A 6,484-nucleotide genomic window follows, 5' to 3' on the forward strand; every position below is an offset into this window, starting at 1 on the left:
TTGATCAGCAGAATACAGTGATGGTGATGCTGTGCCAGTCTCACAGTTCTGTTCTCAAGAACTAGCAGTTTCCACTTCTGTGTCTTGAGACCCAGCTACCATGCTGTGAAGAAGCCCAGACCACATGGCAAGGCCTGACAGCCCCATGTTCCAGCTGACAGCCAGCATCCGCTGTCAAGACAGGAGTGAGGAAGCCTTCAAGATGAGTCCCGCCCAGCCACTGACCTGAGAACCAAGTAAGAACTGCCTAGCTGACCCCAGTCAAAGCCCAGCACCGTGAGGGAGAATAATCAGTGATTGTCATCTTTTTAAGGTACCCAGTTTTGGACTGATTTGTTCTCTATCAGTAGATAACCAGAACACAAACTGAGGCTCATAGAGGTTAAGGAGTTTGCTCTACCTTAGGGGGACTGGGTTAAGAGTATAGATTTTGTGTTGAACTGAGTTCCAATCCAGATTATTTGTTGTGTGACTTTAGGCAAGTCAGTTAACCTCTCTGAGCCTTCATCTTCCTCATCTGAAAAGCAGAAGAGAGCACATTGTTGTTATGACAATACTTAATAAATTTTAAGTTCATTTATTATTACCTAATCCGGATTCAGGTGATTTTCTTAAAAATAAGACTATAATTTTCTTCCCTCTTTTTTTCCCCTACTCACTTTATATTCACTTTGTTCCAAAATGTATTTCAGGCAGCTTACAAAGAGAAAGTCAATAGAGTATTATAAAAGAGTATAAAAAGAAGGCAAAGGAGAATATTAGCAAGTTTTTTTCCCTATATCTGAGTTATTGCAGTCAAGAGCAGTGTGTCTATCTGGTCACTAAGCCTGTGGAGCAAGCCCGGCTGGCCCTCCTGTGTATATGAATGAATGGACTCCTGCCTCCTCTGACTGGTGAGTGGGCTCCAGGTGCACACACTCCCCTCCCTGCACCCCTGTCTCAGTCTACCTCCTGAGGGAGCCCAGATGATCAGGGTGTCCTTCTACAAAGGTGCAGCAGCCAAATCTTGTTTGGGGAAGTGCATGGGTTTGGCTTTTCCAGGTGCACAGAACAGAAACTTGACAGGGTTACCCACTCCCACTTTTTTTTTTTAAGATTTTATTTATTTATTTGAGAGAGACAGTGAGAGAGGGAACACAAGCAGGGGGAGGGAGAGGGAGAAGCAGGCTTCTTGCGGAGCAGGGAGCCCAACGTGGGGCTCGATCCCGGGACCCTGGGATCATGACCCGAGCCGAAGGCAGACGCCCAACAACTGAGCCACCCAGGCGCCCCCCCATTCCCACTTTCAGACCTGGATCCCATTTCTTGCCCATCCTCCAGTCCCCTCTTACCTCTAAAAATGAGTGTTTCCTCTACCCCCTGCACAGTGTCCAGTTCCCTGACCACACTGAGAGCTAAGGCCAGAGACTGTCTCATTCATTCTTGCCCATAAGGGTTTTAAAAAGGGATGTGTAACTTGGTCAATTAAATAACTATGGAGATGCACAATTCAATCCAGCATCTACCTTGGTGGGTTGGGTTTTTTTTTTTCTTTAAGTAATCGCCACACAACATGGGGCTCGAACTCATGACCCCGAGATCAGGAGGCACATGCTGTTCCACCTGAACCAGGCAGGTACCCCCACCTTTGTGTTCTTAATTATATGCTCCCCACCTGCAGCATCTGACTCTGTAGAAAGAGGGATATAACACATATATGTTAGCATTTCCTGTGTGCTCTGCTAAGTTCTTTACAGGGATTGCATTATTTTACTTAACCCTCACAATAATCCCCCAGAGTTGGAGATACTTACCCCAAGTTACAGGTTGGAAAATTGAGACCTTTGGTTGAACAGTTTGCCCAAGATCATGTCTTGGCAGTGAATCTTGTCTTTGAGGAGGTGGAGGCAGGATGCAAACCTGGGCAGTCCTTTCCCACATACCCGTCACAAACTGACCCTGAAATTCCTCTCCTGCTTCTTGGGACAGTAGCCTCTCCTGGCTCTTTCTCCTGTGTACACGGTTTCCTTTGCTGATTCTTCCTTGTATGCCAGTACCTCTCCACCCTTTTTAATATTTCTGTACAGTTTTCCTGGCTAACTGAATCTATGGTTTCAGACTCCACCGTAATGCCTCCCCATCTCCACCCTAACTCTGTACTCCCCAGGAGCACCAGGGGATACATATAATTGCCCACCTGATAGCTGCACTTGGATGACCACAAGGACCTCAGTCAAGCATCTTCTCCTAATCATCAGGTCATGGTCGTTTTCCATCCCACTGCCTTAGATTAGGCCCTTTATATCTTACTTGGACTTTTACAGTAAGCCCGAACCTGCTCTCCCTGATGCTTCCTTGCCATGCAAGTCTTTACTGCCATCAGTTATTCACTGCCCAGTTGGTAGATTCTAGACCCCTTCCTTTCTCTTTGCAGCTCAACATCTCCCGTCTCCCAGTTTGACCCCTATCATCAAGGCACATTGAACTAATTGTGGAAAAGAATGATCTGGCTTTTGTGCCTTTACAGCTGCAGTGCTCGTCAGACGCCTTCCTGACCTGAGTTCACACTGGCCCTTCCAGTCATGCTAGTTCTATCACCACCCCTCTTACCAGATTATATTTACAACTGGTTTGCGCGTCTGTCATCTTCACTAAACTGTAAGCTCCAGGAGGGTAGGGGACTGACTGCCTTTCGCTGCAGGCATTCAGTTAATAACTTTTGAACATATGACACCGTCCATGAGAGGCAGGGCACAGGCTTTGGAGCTGAAATGCCTGGACCTGCAACCTGGCTCCCCGCTTACCAGCTGTGTACCTCTTGGGCAAGTTGCTTATCCTTTCTGAGTCTATTTCCTCATCTCTAAGATGGGGATTAGTATACCTTCCTCAAAGGGTTGCTGTGCTGGTTGAATTAACAAAAAAGAAAAACACTAGAACAGGGCCTGGCACAAAGTTAGGACTTCGGTAGTACTAGCCACTTACCTAAAGGATTATTTAAGAATATTTAGGAATAGCTCAGAATTATTTAAGAGTATTTATTTAAGAATATAATAAAAAAAAATAGGGGTGCCTGGTTGGTAGAGCATGTGACTCTCAGTCTCAGGGACAGAGTTCAAGCTCCATGTTGGGCATGGAGTCTACCTTAAAAATAAATTAAGAAGTAAGAATACCCCAGATTCTGGGCCACAGTAGTCATAGTGAGTGCACGGATATATCTGGGACTGAAAAATCACTCATAACTTTTTGGCCTCTGAGAATTAGGATACTGAAGTTGTTGCTTACTATGATAGGATTAGGTTTGGCCAGCTTCCCACGTAAGATTTTGGCTGTCATCTTGTTTCTGGTTCGTTTAAAAAGCTCATGAAAATATGCAGCTTATGAGGCTAATTTTAAAAGATGGCTATTAAAATGTTACTGTTTAGTATGAAGAATATCCATTAATACTTATCCTTATACTCTAATAACTTCCATATACTCCAATAACTTCCAGTGTTGTATTAATAAGAGAGAGCCCATGCTTAAATCAAGGGGCAGCAATGGGAAGGGTTCAGGAATATTTTATCAGGGAAGGTTTGGAAGGACAGGAGCCATGGCAGCCACAGGGGACCCAGCAAGTGTTTGGTCCTTTCTTCCCAAAAAGCACCATCAAGGCAACAGAGCCCCAAGGGCCATGCCTCTGTTGCACGTTGTTGGGAGGGTTTGATGCCCCTATGGCCAGGGGTGGCAGGGTTTATCAGGATCTGAGACAAACCACCATCCCTCTCAAGAGCAGTCTTCAATGGGAAGTCAGTAAACCCACCACCACCATAGAAATAAAAGCGATACCTACAGTTTTCACTTGGCTACCCTAAAGTCTCCTGCCCACTGACCCTGGAAATTCAGTCTAAGGGAAGTATTCCACAGAAGGAAAACAGTTCCAAGTGCCAGGCAGGGTTAAGCACTTTACATATACTATCTCACCATCTTTGAGGTAGACAGTTTCCTATTTCATAGGTGACAATACAGGATCTAATCATTGGCAGAGGACTGCCACTCCAGACTGCTCAGAGTCCATACTCCTAGCAGTCTTAAGAATTAGCAAATACCCATCCAAGCACTGATTTAATAAACTATGGTATAACATGGGTGGGCCTCTTTGCAGTTTAAAAAAATTATGAAGACTGTACTAACTTGGAAAAATGTTGGTAGGATTATGGGAATTAAGTTTTTAATTATAAATTCATCTTTTCAGTGGAAAAAGACCACATGCTACAAAGCCCAAATTCTAAAAACACATTGCAAAATCTAATGTTCTGTTGAAATGTGAAACCTTAGAATTGCCAACGCAAAGGATCTGGGTGGGGGAAGGTCAGGTCAGAACTGGGGCCTCACAGACCACAGCAGCATATCTTTCAAGATGTCCAGCCAACCATTTTTTTTCCTGTAGAACACTTTACATTGTAAGATGTCTGGGGCGGGGAGAAGGGGCTATAAAAGTCTACATATTCTGTGCCTTTTTTTTTTTTTTAAGTGCAAGAGAGAATAAGCATGAGCAGGGGTGTGGGGGTGAGGAGAGAATCTTAAGCAGGCTCCACGCCCTGCATGGAGACTGACACAGGGCTCAATCTCATAACTGAGATCATGACCTGAGCCGAAATCAAGAGTTGGACACTTAACCGACTGAGCCACCCAGGTGCCCCCATTCTAAACTTCTTTTAAAGAAACTCATTCAAGGGGTGCCTGGGTGGTTCATTCGGTTAGGTGTCTGGCTTCGGCTCAGGTTGTGATCTTGGGGTCCTGGGATCGAGCCCCACATTGGGCTCCACTCGGGGGAGTCTGCTTGTCCTTCAACCCACCTGCCCACGCTTGCTCGCTCTCAAAAATCTTGAAAGAAACTCAAGTATTGAACACCTACAACTTGCTAGGAACTGCTTGCTCTCAGTAGTTAGGGGTGCATGAGTGAACAAAAAAACCCTTGTTCTAGGTCCCTATGTTATGGTGGGCTGGGAGGGGAAATAGTATTTTACAATGCAGTGGGAAGGTGGAAATGCGGGAGTGAGCCAGGATGGGGTCAGAAAAGGTTTCTCTGAAGACTGAAGAGCTAACTGCACATTCATGTGCTCATGAACATGCACATCAGCATACTAAAGACGCATTCATGGAACCTGTTTATCTAGTCGCAGACTTTTTTTTTTTTAAACCACCAGTGGAACCCTTCTTTTTTCGCCTTTGCATAATTAGAAACACTCTTCGAGACTGTTTCCTACGACACTTTGGAAACGGTCTTGTTCCCTTCTCAACAACCAAACCTGGCTCTTGATCAAAAACCCTCAGGGTGCCTTTTGTCACCCTGTAGAAGGTTCCTTGCAGCTGAGCTGGCTGGTGTGAGGTAGTAGAGACAGATGAAGCTGATGCTACTGTGAATGGGTAACTTAGGACAGCCCAAAAGTGAGTGGGTTAATAGTTAATTCCATTTTAATCAAACAGTCTTAAAGGGTTTTATCAGTCCAGAAACTGTTCTGAGAATTAAGTTAAAATTGGGTTGAAACTGCAACAACTGTGTGCCAACCTGTCACACAGGCAAAATGGTAAAATCCTGTCTTCCCTAAAGGATCCCACTAAAGTAAAAAGAAACGAGTGAAACACATAGATAGATACACAAGCAATGGAGCGCTAATTACACAAGAGGCACTAATCCTTGCTTTATTCACGCAGTAACATCGGACACTGGGGATTGTCTGGGCATAGATAACAAAAAGGGAAGACGGCATCATAAACAGAGCTCAGCCAGTGTGTGGTCTTCTTGGGACCTACTGGGTCAAGGGACTACTCTGCTCCCTCCAGCACTTCATGGCCAACACTTGGCCTGTACTTTAAGGGTCACAGTGATTAAAAACAACATGGTTAAGACATTCAGGGCTGAGCAACTGCTCCTGGGGCCACTTAGCCATCGAGACTATGAGGAGCATTGTTATGCCCTTACCGTCATGTGCTAGGCAGATCACAGCAGACACATGAAATGATCTTTCTCCCTGTGCTGAATGGAGAAACAGCCTTTCAGCCAAATCATCAGGAGACATAACTCGAGGCACCAAGAGCACCATCACCTCTTGGTTTCTCATGGTGACACTGAGGCTACTTCTAATATAGGAAACAAAAGCACTTGTAGTGGGTCTTTTCAAACCCACAACCGAAGTTGGGGAAAGAAAAGCTTTCTCTAGCATCATAGTTTGCTCAGTTCTCTGTGTGGCACGACATGCCACACTGCTTCCTCACCAATAGACGTCCAACTAGGGTTTTTCTCAGTGTGCTGGTTACAAGACATACTTAAAGGCTGTATTTCTAAGATTTTTTTTTAGTGGCCAGTATAAGAAAGAAAAATTCTGAGGGAGGGAGGGTACCTAGCACCTTGTATTCCCCTCACGTGGTAACAGCTGGAGGACTTGGCAGTGAGGTAGTAGCAACAATCCTCACATAAGTAAAAGGATTCAAATAATCTATGTAATCATTCCCTGGACACTGAAAA

Source organism: Zalophus californianus, chromosome 8, assembly GCF_009762305.2.
Source record: "Zalophus californianus isolate mZalCal1 chromosome 8, mZalCal1.pri.v2, whole genome shotgun sequence".
Taxonomy (NCBI): domain Eukaryota; kingdom Metazoa; phylum Chordata; class Mammalia; order Carnivora; family Otariidae; genus Zalophus; species Zalophus californianus.